Source organism: Artemia sp. Qi Xiang Cuo, chromosome 11, assembly GCF_049724085.1.
Source record: "Artemia sp. Qi Xiang Cuo chromosome 11, ASM4972408v1, whole genome shotgun sequence".
NCBI classification, from domain to species: Eukaryota; Metazoa; Arthropoda; class Branchiopoda; order Anostraca; family Artemiidae; genus Artemia; species Artemia sp. Qi Xiang Cuo.
This window is the reverse complement of record NC_142804.1, coordinates 31,013,863-31,029,297: the sequence shown is the minus strand read 5'-3', so window position 1 is coordinate 31,029,297 and position 15,435 is coordinate 31,013,863.

Genomic DNA, 15,435 nt, shown 5'->3' with positions numbered 1-15,435 from the left:
TTTTTTTCCTCTACTAATATCCTTGCAAATAAAAAATATTCTCTTTGAATTCAATTCTCTTACTAATATGAATTGTAAAGAAAAATATTCCTTTTATTCAAATCCTAATCACCAATCAAGTTATACTCGTTCCTCTTGGCAAAGGTGTAATGACCTGTAGAATAGGACTACCAGAAAAAAAAAACCTGTTTGTACGGGGGCCTGCGCAAAATGGTAGGTAACATACTACTTATATATGAACAATAGACAGCTTGCATAACTTGTGGACAGCGATTGGCAAACAATGAATGGATTGAAAAAATAGCTCCAATAAAGGTGTTTTGATCATTTCACTTGCTGACACAAAGGGATGATGACTGTTTGGAATTGACCTAAATAGGATTTTATGTGGCAAAGCAGTTTTGCATCTATCACAGATTATGTATTTTAACCTTATAATTGGATAATTGTAATAGATTTACTATGTGTTCTTCCCATTCAAAAATTTACCTTATTAAAGTCTTTGGGTTGGTGGCGGCGTAGTTGGCAGAAGGAAGAAAACTTTAGCGTAGACAGTAGGAGAGGGGAGGGTGAGGTTGGAGACTCGTCCAATATGGGGCGGAACTTCACTTATCTCCTCCGTTCCCGATTTAGGAGATCAGACAGACTCGTTGGGCTGTAGAATGTTGGGCCGTTTGAATTGCGGAAGACGTTAAAATACTCAAAAATACTTTATATTTTCAGTTATTGCAGGATTGATTTCATAGATTGTGGAATGGTGAGCCCCCTGGCCCATCATTTGGGTGAACCTCAACTGATAATATGCAATATTGATTAATTGTTCCGTGTTATTTGCATATTTTATTCTATATATGTTATCTTGAGTCATACTTTTATCGCATTGCGTTCATTTTTAAGGCTTGAGATAAAAACTGAAACCTTAGCGGAGAAAGTGGTGGGGGGAAGTCTTCCCCCCCACATGCATAATTGAGCTGCCACAGAGAAAGAAATAAAAATGAAATTAGTCTGTCTTTTGAAAATGTTTTTTTTTAAAAAGACACGAACAAAATCGTCTAAAGTAGACGATTTTAGTCAAAAGTAGTCAAAAGTCAAAAGTAGAATAGCCAAGACTCAGGGTGTTTTTACACAGCTAAAAAACGTTTGGAAGAATAGGATTATAAGTCTGCAAACCAAGATCAGAACTTAGGAATCCAAAGGGACAACAGTGGTTGCATATAGCTCTTAAGCATGGGGGCTCAGAAAAGCGGATGAAGATTTTCTAGATGTTTTCCAGAGAAATTGCTTAAGGATTGTTCGGGGTAACAGGCTGACTGACCGTATTTCAAACCATATGCTATACGAAAAATGTGGTTCAATACCGCTCTCTAGGGCTATAATTAAAGAAAGGTTGAGGTGGCTAGGGCACGTTGTGCGGATGAAGGATGACAGATTGCCGAAGATTGTTCTTTTCGGCCAACCGTCTAGGGCTAAATAGAAAGAAGGTCGTCCTCATCTGGGGTGGGAGGACGTCATAAAGAAAGATTTAAAGGAAATGGGAACTTCATGGGCGGGTGTACAAAGGGAGACTTTCAATAGATTGGGATGGAGGAGGAGTTTGCGTTCTGTGTTGGCCTCAGGCGGCTTGGTGCTGCGATGAGTTGTTAGTAGTAGTATTAGTGTCCTTTTGGCGCGATATTGTGTACGTGCAGTTTAAACGAGCAATCGCTTGTAAAAGTCACGCCTAGTATTGTCTAAATTGGCTGGCCCCTGTAATTACCCTAATTGGGGTTAACTCAGCAGCGTAATGTTTTGTAATCGGGTACTGCGTACCCAGTCTCGACATATCGTGCAAGTCATACGACGTTAGCCCCGGTCAGCAGTTGGTATGGGTGATTACCGGGTTCATTTTGTATAATTGTCACTTTTCCTATTAAAAGTATAGGCCTACTCGACAACGGATCTGGCACTCCCAATTTTTTCTTGTCTTAGATTCAAGAAAATCTTGTCGTGGTATTATCATTGACACAGGATTTTTTTTCCTATTTTTGTTAAAGAAATTGAAAAAACAACGAATTTTTCCTCACTGGATAATGAAGAATACTCTTTTGCCCCCACTCCCTCGCCAGGACCGTGTCTGTCATTTTTTTGGAGGGGGGAGAGGGAACAAAAAGTTAAAATAACGCATCAAAAATTCGTTTAAATACATTGCGTTATATTTTAACGTATGAAAGCAAAAATATTAGGGGGGGCACCAGATACGACCTAGCCCCTTTAATTTTCGTGAATTGAAGCTATTGATCAATACCCGTAGTATCAAGTGGCGGAGTTGGTATTTTATTTGCAAGATTTGTATGCCCTGCAAGCCCTAGATGAAAAGAAAACACTTATCTTAACAAGTGGGGGGCTAGTTGCCCTCCAATCACTTTCGACTATTAAATGGGGCACTAGAAATTTCAATCTACAATCAAATGAGTCCATTAAGAAATTTCTACGACACATCTTTCCATACAAAGTGCCCTGTTCTGAAGAAAAAAAAATAGTTTATTGTGCCCGCAAAAGGGCTTTTGGGTAGTTTAAAGTAAAAACGCATAGGCAAAAGGAAAAACACCCTAATTAAGAAATTTTGAAACATGACTAAATATTGAGCTTAGCAAGATATTAAAATTACACCAAATTTTTAAACTAATAATTTTTTAAATCATGAAAAAATAGCCAAAAACTATTGTCACAGTTGCTCATTTGGAAGTTAGGCAGCTCAGGGCTTGTGCGGCTTTTGAAATAGTTTTGAAAAATTCATATGTCTGGTCTAATTTCAAATACATGGGTTGCATGATTCAGAGTCTATTATCCTAGCTATTTTAGGTCTGATAAATACTGGAAGCTTCTTTGCTGCAATTCTTGGTCTAGTAATAACTGAGATTGGCTTTGGGGCGTGTCTCATAAACTCTGCCTGTGTCTTCAACTGGTGTTCTTTTAAATGGTGTTAAATTGTTTCTTACAAGGCATTTGCTTTACAATTGATTGACAGCTCATGTACCTCTGCTCTATTTATACTCGCCCCGAAAACTTGAGTTCCTTTTAAAACAAAACTTTACGTGAACTTTTAAAAAATCTAAAGACAGGTTAACTTTTCGTGGTATTTTCATGCTATTTAAGCATGCTTTCTTGGATATTTTTGCTAAAGAAATTGAACGCACCACAAAATTCTTCTCTCTAGATTTTGAAAAATACTGTTATGTTCCCTCCCCCCTAAATTACAGTGAAATAACGCCATTTATCAATGCTAGTTCTGACAAACGTCAGCTAAAGGGATAAGATCATATATTTCTGATTTAAGGCAACATTTTTGTCCAAGTCTCGATTAGAAAATTTTGTGTTTATTATAAAAATTTTAAAATGATCTTTGATATTTGGGGAAAGATTTTATACTTTAAAGTAAAATCTAAAAATAAACTTATAATTCAAATAAATGTTATTTGATAATTGCAACCGAAATTACATTTTGAAAAAAACTTTTCACTCGGATTTTATTTTTCAAAATCTGAAAATCCTCCAATTTGTTTCACTGATTTGAGCTACTGAGTGGCATTTAAAACAACCGGATTTATTTCGAAAGATAGAAATAAATCCGTAGTAAAATGTTAGATTTTTAGCTAATCAATTTTTTCTGGCTGAAAACAGCCCCGATCATGAAGGAGGCACTCCCATGATGAGCCTTTCCATTGCACTTATGCTTCACTTGTTTGCCACCTGAGAGTCCAAGCAAATCCAGTCCCAGATTTTGCACACAAGTCCAGTGGACATTGTCCATCACGCGTCAACCCAAAATCATTCCAATCTTTCATTTCTTGATTCTATGACTATCTGCCTTAGTTCTGCCCTAGGAATGATATATGTACGGATAATAGATAGACTTATCTATCAACAAATGAAATGACATAATTTTTGTACAATCCTAAAAACGGCTTATCCCAGATTTGAATCTCAATCCCTCGGACTATCTGTCTTGGCTTTTTCTATAATTAGTCATGTCTTAATGCCTGCAAAATATTTGATTTGAAATTAAAAAGAATTATTGGTTGTGAATACATAATCAACTTCCTTGCAACACATTGAATTGAACCTGCTAACCTCCGATCAGAAGCTGCAGCTTTATCCAACACGTCATCGCAAGGTATTATTGACAATAATTCTTCTATAAATTAATTAATTTACTTTAATCAGTAAAAAGTAAGGGGCTAATGTAAACTTAAGAAAACTCCCTTTAATAAACAGAAAATTTGGTGTTGCTACTCAGTAGCAATACGATTCCACGATTCTGAAAAGCATCATGTAGCCCATCCCAAATCAATCTTTGTTCCAAAAGGAAAGACGGAAAGATTTGTGTGTATGAATTGCTTTCTTTTTTTCCGTATATGAAAAAAAACTTTGATGACTCCAGAAAGGAAAACTAGAACAAAATGACTACAGATTTATGTAGATAAAAATCCGTGAAAAGAGAAACTTGCAGATACGTCCCTATATACAATCAGATAAGGTTCCACGATTCTGAAAACCATCATGTGGCCCCTCCGAAAGCAATCTTTGTTCCAAAAGCAAAGATTGAAAGATTCGTGTGTATGAGTTGCATTTTTTTTCCCTTTTTTTTATATGAAAAAAAAAACTTTGGTGAAGGGGGAGGACACTATGTTTTTAAAGCCGACTTCTGGAAGAAAGATAACTCTCAATAAAACTGTTTTTATCCTATATTTAGTTATTTTGTTTGTAGTTTTACTTTTCGTTGCTAATACTGTGCCTTTGCTTCCATAGTGGGTTAGAAATAGATTAACGTTATTATCAGATTATATTCTATTTGGAACTTTTATTAAGATAAGACAGATTCAGACTTGTCTTTCATCAGAAAATACCAATTTACTACTGATTAACTTGTTCATGAATTCGGGGAAAATAACAAAAATTGTAGAATAATCCTGTCCAGAAAAGTATAATTTTGGGCTCAAGAAAGCACAATCCTCTCTTTCCGATCTGGCAACACTGCTACTGAGTAGCATTTAAAACAATTGGATTTATTTTGAAAGATATTAGTAAAATTTTAGATTTTTAGCTAATCAATTTTTGCTTCGGTGATTAAAAATCCAGCTTTTGTTTCCATATTTGGAGTAAATTTAATAATATCTCGATATAACTTGTATTATTACCAAGTAGCATATATGAATACCAGTAGCTTCAATGGGGGGGGGGTCCTACAAAAAAAAATTCTGCATTCCCCTTTGCTTAGATTCAAAAAAATCTTGTCGTGGTATTATCATTGACAAAGTTTTTTTTCCTATTTTTGTTAAAAAGAAATTGAAAAAACAACGAATTTTTCCTCCCTAAATAATGAAGAATACTCTTTTGCCCCCAACCCCTCCCCAGGGCCGTGTCCATTATTTTTTGACGGGGGGAGTACAAAAAATTTAAAATAACGTGTCAGCAATTCATTTGTATAAATAGCGTTATGTTTTTACGTATCAAAAAAAATATTAGGAGAGCGGGGCACCGGATTCGACCTAGCCCGTTTAATTTTCATGAATTGAAGCTAATGATCATCATTTTCAATGTTGTAAGAACTGGAAAAGAATAAATTTGTAATAGAAGAGTAATTCGTTTTCAGTGATGCGCCAATGACGCAGAAGGCTTTAGTTTTTTACAGTTAAAGAAGGGGGCAGTATCCAAATTTTGTTTGTAGTGAAACTACATTTGTCTTGACCAATCTTGGAAAGAACAAATAAATTAAACTGAATATTTGATGTATAATGATATTAATTGCTGAAAGCTCATCAGTTCAAAATTTTACTGTAATTTTAATATTTATTTTCAATATTAAGTACAAAAGAAAACATTTGTAATATAATTCGTTTTCAGTAAAGTGCCATTGACGCAGTTAGTTTTAGGCTTCTGCAGTGAGGCGATACCCAAACTCTTGTTTGTAGTTATTTTTATTCGATTCAAAATTGATCTGCATATTCAATTTAAGTTTCACTCGTTTTAAGATTTATTTATTCATTTACATTAATATATATTGTTTGTTTGTTCGCATTGATTGTTTTTTTAATTTCTGTTCGTTTTAAGTTTCATTTGTACTTTAATAGCAAACTATTTTTTTTCCGTTTTAAGCTTGACTTGCATATTCAATCTAAGCATTATTGGCTTTAATATTTATTTATTCATTCATATTATTACTTGATTTATGTTTTTTGCTATGATTGTTTATTTAATTTCTGTTCGTTTTGGGTTTCATTTATTCTTTAATAATAATTTTTGGTCGTTTTGAGTTTGAATTTTAACAGGTATTTATATCTCCTGAGCTTAAGCCTAAAATAGCCTTTACTTTTCTTTGAAAAACTTATTTTTCTGAAAGTTTTTTTTAATTAACTTTTGCTCGTTTTTGATTCAAAAAGTTTCAAGTTTTATTGCAGGGGGGGGGGTTACTTACTGTCCGATTACTCTTGAATTTAAAAAACGGATCTAGAACTTTCAATTTAAATCGAATGAGGCTCTTTTCAAACGATTACCTCTTTGATAAAAATCTTATATATGAGCAATAAACAGCTTGCATAACTTATGGACAGCGATTGGCAACAATGAAGGGATTGAAAAAATAGCTCCAATAAAGGTGTTTTGACCATTTCACTTGCTGACACAAAGGGATCACGATTGTTATGAATTGACCTTAATAGGATTTTATGTGCCAAAGCAATTTTGCATCTATCACAGAGTATGTATTTTAAACTTATAATTGGATAATTGTAATAGATTTACTATGTGTTCTTCCCATACAAAAATTTACCTTATTAAAGTCTTTGGGGTGAGGGCGGCGTAGTTGTCAGAAGGAAGAAAACTAGCGTACACAGTAGGAGAGGGGGAAGGAGAGGTTGGAGACTCATCCAATGCGGGGCAGAACTTCACTTACCTCCTCCGTTCCCGATTTAGGAGATCAGACAGACTCATTGGGCTGTAGAATGTTTGACCGTTTGAATTGTGGAAGACGTTAAAATGCTCGAAAATACTTTATATTTTCAGTTATTGCAGGATTGATTTCATAGATTGTGGAATGGTGAGCCCCCTGGCCCATCATTTGGGTGAACCTCAACTCATAATATGCAATTTTGATTAATTGTTCCGTGTTATGTGCATATTTTATTCTATAAATGTTATCTTGACTTATACTTTTATCGCATTGCGTTCATTTTTAAGGCTTGAGATAAAAACTGAAACCTTAGCGGAGACAGTGGTGGGGGGAAGTCTCCCCCCTCACATGCATAATTGAGCTGCCACACAGAAAGTAAAACAAATGAAATTAGTCTGTCTTTTGAAAATGTCTTTTTTTAAAAAGACGCGAACAAAATCGTCTAAAGGAACCTGAAGTGCTATCTCTGACATTTCTGTTGATTCTTTATTCCCGTTACTTTCAGATGTAAAATTTAGAATATTATCGAATGGGTCTAGTCATCCCCTCCCTGAATAATTCACATTTGGAAAAGCCACCCCTGGGAAATTCCTTCCCCCTCAAATAACATTTGCTTTTCCTGCTGATAATTCCCCCGCGTTAAATTCCACCCAGCAGAAATTTCCCAGCCGTGGAATATACTCCCGAAACATATTCCCCCCAGATAATTTCGGATATTCATAAAAATGGAAGCTGAAATTTCTACTCAACTTTTTAGGTAAGAAGCAATGCTATAGCGTTATCAAACAGTTCGTGGTAACGAAATGTAAGTAAGGAGCGACCCGGCTCAATGGTAACCACAACTCTAAAAAACGGAATTTTGATACCAATGGATACATCAAAAGAATTAAATTTTAATTCTGATTTCAAATATATAAGGTTCATCAAGTTTAATCTTACCCATCAAAAGTTACGCGCCTGAGAAAATTTGGCTTATTTTCGAAAAAAGGGGAAAGACCCTCTAAAAGTTATAGAAACTTAATGAAATTCACACCATCATATTCCGCGTATCAGAAAACCCTACTGTAGAGATTTTAAGCTCCTATCTACAAAAATGTGGAATTTTGTATTTTTTGCCAAAAGAAAGATCAGGGATGCGTGTTTATTTGTTTTTTTTTCTTTTCCCCAGGGGTAATCGTATTGACCCAGTGGTCCTAGAATATCGTAGAAGGGCTCATTGGAACGGAAATTAAAAGTTCTAGTGCCCTTTTTAAGTGACCAAAAAAATGGAGGGCAACTAGGCCCCCTCCCACGCTCATTTTTTTGTCAAAGTCACCCAATTAAAATTTTGCGATAGCCATTTAGTTCAGTATAGTCGAAAATCTAATGAATATGTCTTTTAGGATGAGTTAACCCCCCAGTGTTCCCCGGGGAAGTGATAAAAGTTACGACCTTACCCCATTACTTAAATATTTTTGGTTTTTTTTGGCCTTATACGGACCTTGTCATTAAGGATTTTTTTCTGGTGGGGGGGGGCTGGAGGAAGGGGTCACTCGGAAGCATCTTACCGTGGAGGATATTTCCTTGGGGTAAGGGACATTTCTATGAAGGGGGCGCCGGATTTCCAAGCATTATTTAAAAAACGATCAGAAATTAAATAAAAAAAGACAAGTTTTTTTCAACTGAAAGTAACAAGCAACATTAGAACTTAAAACGAACATAAATTATTACGTATATGAGGGGCTTCTCCCCCAAGTAAATACCTCGCTCTTTACGCTACAGTTTTTTTTAGTGCTTTCAAAAGAGCTATCTATTCTAATTAAACGGCCTTTGTGATTCAGGGGTTTGTGAATTAATTTTTTTTAACTTTTAACGTAAAGAGCGTGGTATTGACTAAGGGGAGAACCCCCTCATATACGTAATAACATTTATGTAAATAAAACAATAAAAAAAAGCGATACGGCTCAATAGTAATCAAAACTTTTAAAAACGGAATTCTGATGTCAATAAATGTATCAAAAGAATGGGCTTATAATGCTGATTCTAAATACATAAATTTTATTAAGTGTAGTATTACTCATAAAAGGCTACGAGCCTGAGAAAATTTACCTGATTTTTTAAAGGGGGAGGAAACATCCCCTACAAGTGAAAAAATGTTAATGAAACTCACACCGTCAGATTCAGCGTATTAGAAAACCCTATTACACAGGTTTCAAGCTCATATCTGCAAAAATTTGCAGCTATATCTGCAGCGTATTTTTTGCCAGAAGAAAAATATACGAATATAGAAGTTCGTTACGTAAGTTAATTTGTAAATTACGTCAGAACCAAATTTAGAGACAGCCATTTAGCAAAAGAAGAGTAAAATTTTTATTTCAAATTCTGTTTACTTATTCAATGACGGTTAGGCAAAATAAAAGCTGCATAAACAAAAAAACGATCAGAAATTAAATAAACTGAAAGTAAGGAGTGACATTAAAACTTAAAACGAAAAGAAATTATTCCGTATATGAAAGGGGCTGTCCCCTCTTCAACGCCTCGCTCTTTACGCTAAAGTTTAACTCTGTCTCACAACTTTATTTTTTAAAACAATAAAAAACTTTAGCGTAAAGAGCAAGGCGTTGAGGAGGGGACAGCCCCTTTCATATACGGATTAATTTCTGTTCGTTTTAAGTTTTAATGTCGCTCCTCACTTTCAGTTTAAAAAACTTTTTTTTTTTTTATTTAATCTAAGTAAAGAGCCATAAGGGTTCAATGAATTATTACTAATTTATTTTTCCAGGGGCACTTTATGTGGAAGAGGTGGTCGCATAAACTTTGGGCCGGGGTTCATTAAATTACAAATTAAAATTTATAGTGCCCTCACACCAGGGGCGGATCCAGAGCTTTTTAGGGGGGGGCGCAAAATAGGTTGATCCGATAAACTTGCGTTAGGATCAAGTTTAATTAACGCAATCTTGCGTTAATTAAGTAAATTACATTACTTTAGACTACGTTAGGGGGGAGGTGCCCCCTCGCCCCTCCCCTGGATCCGCCACTGCCTAACACTTTCTGGTTTTGTCCTTGTTAGGGAGAAGAGCAGATGCCAAATAGGTGTGTGTTAATACAAAAACATTCTAACTCTCATTGGGCTTTCAGGTGTAAACAGAATCAGTTCAACGGAAGGGGTGGGGAAAAAGGGCGAGGGGAGGGGGGGTATTTTCGCTTCGATCGATTTTGACTCGTAAGGGCTGGACTAGAACTTCCAATTTCCAATCAAATGAGCTCTCTCCGAAGTTTATACGAGAATCCCTTCCTGCCCCCGGTCCCTGGGGGGTTATGTCGACACCAGAGTTTTGTTGCTTAACCTTTCAACTATTTTTAGCAAAATTTTTATCTAATGAATTTAGGGCGTGGAGGAGGGGGGTGGGAGCTAGTTACCCTCCAATCTCTTTTGACTCTTAAAAAGTGAACAAGAACTTTCAATTTCCAATCAAATGAGCCCTCTTTAAAGTTTATACGAGTATCCCTTCCATAAAGAATAATATGAAGGATTCGAAGAATGCTTAAATTACAACCCTTGCCCTGAGGGCTGTGAGAGAGTTGTGATCCTCAAAGACCTAATTTCCAGACCTTAAAACTACGTTTAATAAAATGGCTGTCTCAAAATTTTGATTGGATGTGTTTGGGGAAAAGGTGGGCGTCAGAGGGGAGTTAGTTGCCCTCAAATCACTTTCAACTATAAAAAAGGGCACTAGCCCTTTGAATTTCCAATCGAATGAGCCTTTTTTGAAGTTTCTACGACACCTCTTTCTATAAAAACCTTACATGCCCCCACGGTATAACTTAACACCCTTGCCTTGAGGGTTGTGGGGGATTGTCCTCCTCAAAAAAATATTTTCTATCTGGAAATCAACTACGCTGAACAAGATGGCTATCTCGAAATTTTGATTGGATGTATTTGTGGAAATGATGGGTGTGGGGGGGGGGGCTAGTTTCACTCCAATCACTTTCGACTATTAAAAAGGGCACTAGCTCTTTAATTTCCAATCGAATGAGCCTGTTTTGAAGTCTCTACGACAGCACCTTCTATAAAAACCTTATATGCCCCCAGGGCATAATTTAAAACCCTTGCCCTGAGGGTTATGGGGGAGTTTCCTCCTCAAAAATATATTTTCTATCTGGAAATCAACTCCGCTGAACAAATTGGCTATCTCAAAATTTTGATTGGATGTGTTGTGGGGAATTATGGGCGTGGGGGGGCTAGTTGCCCTCCAATCACTTTCGACTATTAAAAAGGGCACTAGCTTTTTGAATTTCCAATCGAATGAGCATTTTTTGAAGTTTCTACGACAACGCCTTCTATAAAAACCTTATATGCCCCCAGGGCATAACTTAGAACCCTTACCCTGAGGGTTGTGGGGGATTATCCTCCTCAAAAATATATTTTCTATCTGGAAATCAACTACGCTGAACAAAATGGCTATCTAAAAATTTTGATTGGATGTGTCTGGGGAAATGATAGGCGTGGGGGTGGGGCTAGTTGCACTCCCATCACTTTCGACTATTAAAAAGGGCACTAGCCCTTTAATTTCCAATCGAATGAGCCTGTTTTGAAGTTTCTACGGCAACGCCTTCTATAAAAATTTTATATGCCCCTAGGGCATAACTTAAAACCCTTGCCCTGAGGGTTGTGGGGGAGTGTCCTCCTCAAAAATATATTTACTATCTGCAAACCATTTACGCTGAACAAAATGTCTATCTCAAAATTTTGATTGGATGTGTATGGGGGAATGATGGGCGTGGGGGGGGGGGCTAGTTGCCTTCCAATCACTTTCGACTATTAAAAAGGGCACTAGAAATCTCGATTTCCAATTTAATGAGCCCCCTTTGAAGTTTCTACGACGACTCCTTCCATATGAAGTGCCTCTGGGGAAAAAAAATAATAAAGATAAAACATTGGAGCCGTATGGCCTTTACTATAGGCAACGCTACAGCGTTGCCTCTGATTTGGAGCCAATTCAATAATGTCACAATATAACTTGTATTATTACCAAGTAGCATGTATGAATACCATTAGCTTCAACGGGGGGGGGGGTCCTACAAAAAAAATTCTGCATTCCCTGTCTTAGATTCAAAAAAATCTTGTCGTGCTATTATCATTGACAAAAGTTTTTTTTCCTATTTTTGTTAAAAAGAAATTGAAAAAACAACGAATTTTACCTCCCTAGATAATGAAGAATACTCTTTTGCCACCAACCCCTCCCCAGGGCCGTTTCCATCATTTTTTGACGGGGGGGGGGGACAAAAAAGTTAAAATAACGTATCAGAAATTGATTTGAATAAATAGCGTTATGTTTTTACGTATCAAACAAAAATATAAGGAGAGGGGGGCGCCGGATACGACCTAGCCCGTTTAATTTTCGTGAATTGAAGCTAATGATCAATACCAGTGGTATCAACTGGTGGAATTGGCATTTTCTTTTCATGATTTGTTTGCTCTGGAAGCCCTAGATGAAAATAAAAAACTTATTTTAACGAGTTGGGGGCTAGTTGCCCTCCAATCACTTTCGACTATTAAATGGGGTACTAGAACTTTCAATTTACAATCAAATGAGTCCATTAAGAAATTCCTACGACACCTATTTCCATTCAAAGTGCCCTGGTCTGAAGAAAAAAAAAATTGTATATTGTGCTGCTTAATATTCTCATTTTTTCTATTAAAAAGTATATTCAAAAGCAAACCTGGTCATCCTAATTTTTGCTAGTTTCGAGCTTTAGTGTGCCGTTGATAGCCTATAAGAGGGCTTTTGGGTAGTTTTAAGTAAAAACACATAGGCAAAAAGAAAAAACACCCTAATTAAGAAATTTTGAAACATGACTAAATATTGAGTTTAACAAAATATCAAAACCACACAAAATTTTTAAAGTAATAATTTTTTAATTCACGAAAAAAATTGTCAGAAAAATTGTCACAGTTGATCTTTATTTTATTCGGTTGTTAGGCAGCTCAAGACTTGAGCCCTTTCTTTCAGTACTTAGGGCGCTTTTTAAATACTTGGCACTTTTTAAATACTTCATATGTCTGGGGAATGTCTAAGGACATTTTTTTATGTATTCCCCGGCTTAGCCTCCTGGGACCTGGTGTCCACGTCTGTGGACACCCCCATAAAATATTTTTTGTGCAAAGGCCTCGCCATCTAGCAAAGATTTCATTGTTTCTATGTGCTTTTTGGACCTGAAAAGCTATCTATGATTTTTTTCAGAAAGTTTCTGCGACTTTTAGTGGTGTTTTTACAAACTAGAAAAGGCTAAAATAAGGAGATGAAAAAAAGCAAAGGTAAGAAAAAAGAAAAAAAAAGAAAGTGGTAAGAACGAGTTTTGAGAAAAATCAGGTGTACTCTCTTGATTTTAGGCAGTGCTTAGATAGTTTTAAAAGCAGTTAGTTTGATAAGTGCCATCTTTTGGAACTTGGAAAACCTCCATGTCCACGTCCGTGGACAGGCGGTTCTAATCGAATAAAAAACTAGGGTTGATTTTTCGTAGTTCAAATCTCGATTCTAATGGGGATAGCAGAGGCCAATGATTGTTTTATTTACTAAATTGGCAACAACCTAGCCGCCACTCACCCATAAGAAATCGCCACCCCCATACAGTGTCCCCACCCACCCCCATTCTGTCTCCCATACCCTTTTCTTCCTTACTTTTTAAAAAACTTTTATTGCCTTTTTTGCAAATAAAATCAACCAAAATCACCTCCCGTAAGTCTGCTAAAAGTTAAACTATTTTGTATATATTAGTTTTTCATTGTTGAATATTTGGTTATTTTATTTGTTACCCTTTTTATCTTTTTATATTATGACCTTAAAAATATTTTATAGTTGTGACCTATATTTATGACTTTTGTATTTTATGTTTTCTGACTGTTACCTGTCGTGTTTTCGTTACATTGGTAACTATGTTTTGTTATTGTATTATTTTGTTATTGTATTTTTTTTACTAAGAAATGCAAACTTGGTCCACTAGGGTTTGTGATAGTTCTTTTGCCAATCTCTATCTATCTATCTAGCTATTAGTTTCAAGCTTACTGAACCTGTTCCTTTATTGTAGTTTCCCTTGATGACGCCCTTGGAATGCTCGATGAGAGTGACCTGGACCTCTCTGATTTAGATGATGATGAGGAATTGATAAAAAACCACTCCTTGTCGTCTTCAGACTGTGATGGTGAACTAGCTGTTGCAGCCATTCTGTCATCAAGCAGTTATGCTGTTCTTCCAGATGTTGAAAATGAAGAATCTGATGATGACGTAACCTTAGCAACCCGTGCCAAACGCTTGAAGGCTGACAAAGTAGCAGCAACCTTGTCCTGGAGGAGGTCTCAGCAGTTCGATAATAATTATGGCACGGACATGGGCCTCACTCATTTCTAGGACCACGCAAATTGGAGTACATACCAATTCTTTTTGAACTATTACCCGGAGATCTTCTTCGAACGTATAGATGTTTGCACGAACTACAACTATCAGTTGGCCAACCACAAAAGCTTGAATTTGACTCCAGACGAGCTGAAAATTTTTGTTGGCATTGTCATCCTGATGGGGAACCTCAAGTTTCCTCGGATCTGCATGCACTGGTCTGGGAAGTTTAGGGTGGAAGCCATATCACAAAAGATGGCTCGAGACAGATTCTTCACAATCCGGTCAAACCTGAAGTTTGTTGTTGATTCAGAAATCTCAGACGAAAAAAAAAACAAAAATAGGCTTTGGAAGGTGCAGCCGATCCTTGACAACTTCAGGAATATCTGTCTCCAGTTGCCACGTGACAGGAACTGTTCAATTGACGAACAGATGATACCCTTCCAGGGTATGTCGACTCTCAAGCAATATGTCCCTAACAAGCCCAATCCGGTTGGATTAAAGAATTTAGTCCTTACCGGCTCCTCAGGGCTGATACTTGACTTCCAAATATACCAGGGAGCCTCCACCCTGGGAGAACAGCTGGTAGCACATGGCTTGTCAGCTGGGATCGTACTGCGCTTGTCTGAGACCCTACCAGAAGGTGCATACCTCTATTTTGACCGATTCTTCTCGTCTGTTAAGCTCCTCGACATGCTGGCTGAAAGAAAAATAAATGCGACCGGAACTATCATGAAGAACCGTTTGGGTGCCAACGGCCCAACGCTTTTTACCGAAACAGAAATGAAAAGAAAGGGCAGAGGAACCTCTGTCATGTCTGTGCGCTCAGATAGAAAAGTAGCCGTGACCCAGTGGTATGATAACAAAATAGTTCTCCTGTCTTCAAACTGCAAAGGTATAGAAGAGGAGACAGAGGTCAAACGGTATGACAAGCGCCAGGGGTCTTACGTGCAGGTCAAATGTCCACAAGTAGTCTCTGACTACAACACCTACATGGGTGGGGTCGACCTTGTGGACCGCGTGGTCTGCTATTACCGATTTGAGACGCCTACTAAAAAATGGACTGTGCGTCTGTTTCAACATTTTGTGGATGCTGCACTAGCCAATGCATTTCATGAGCTGAAGGGCCATAGC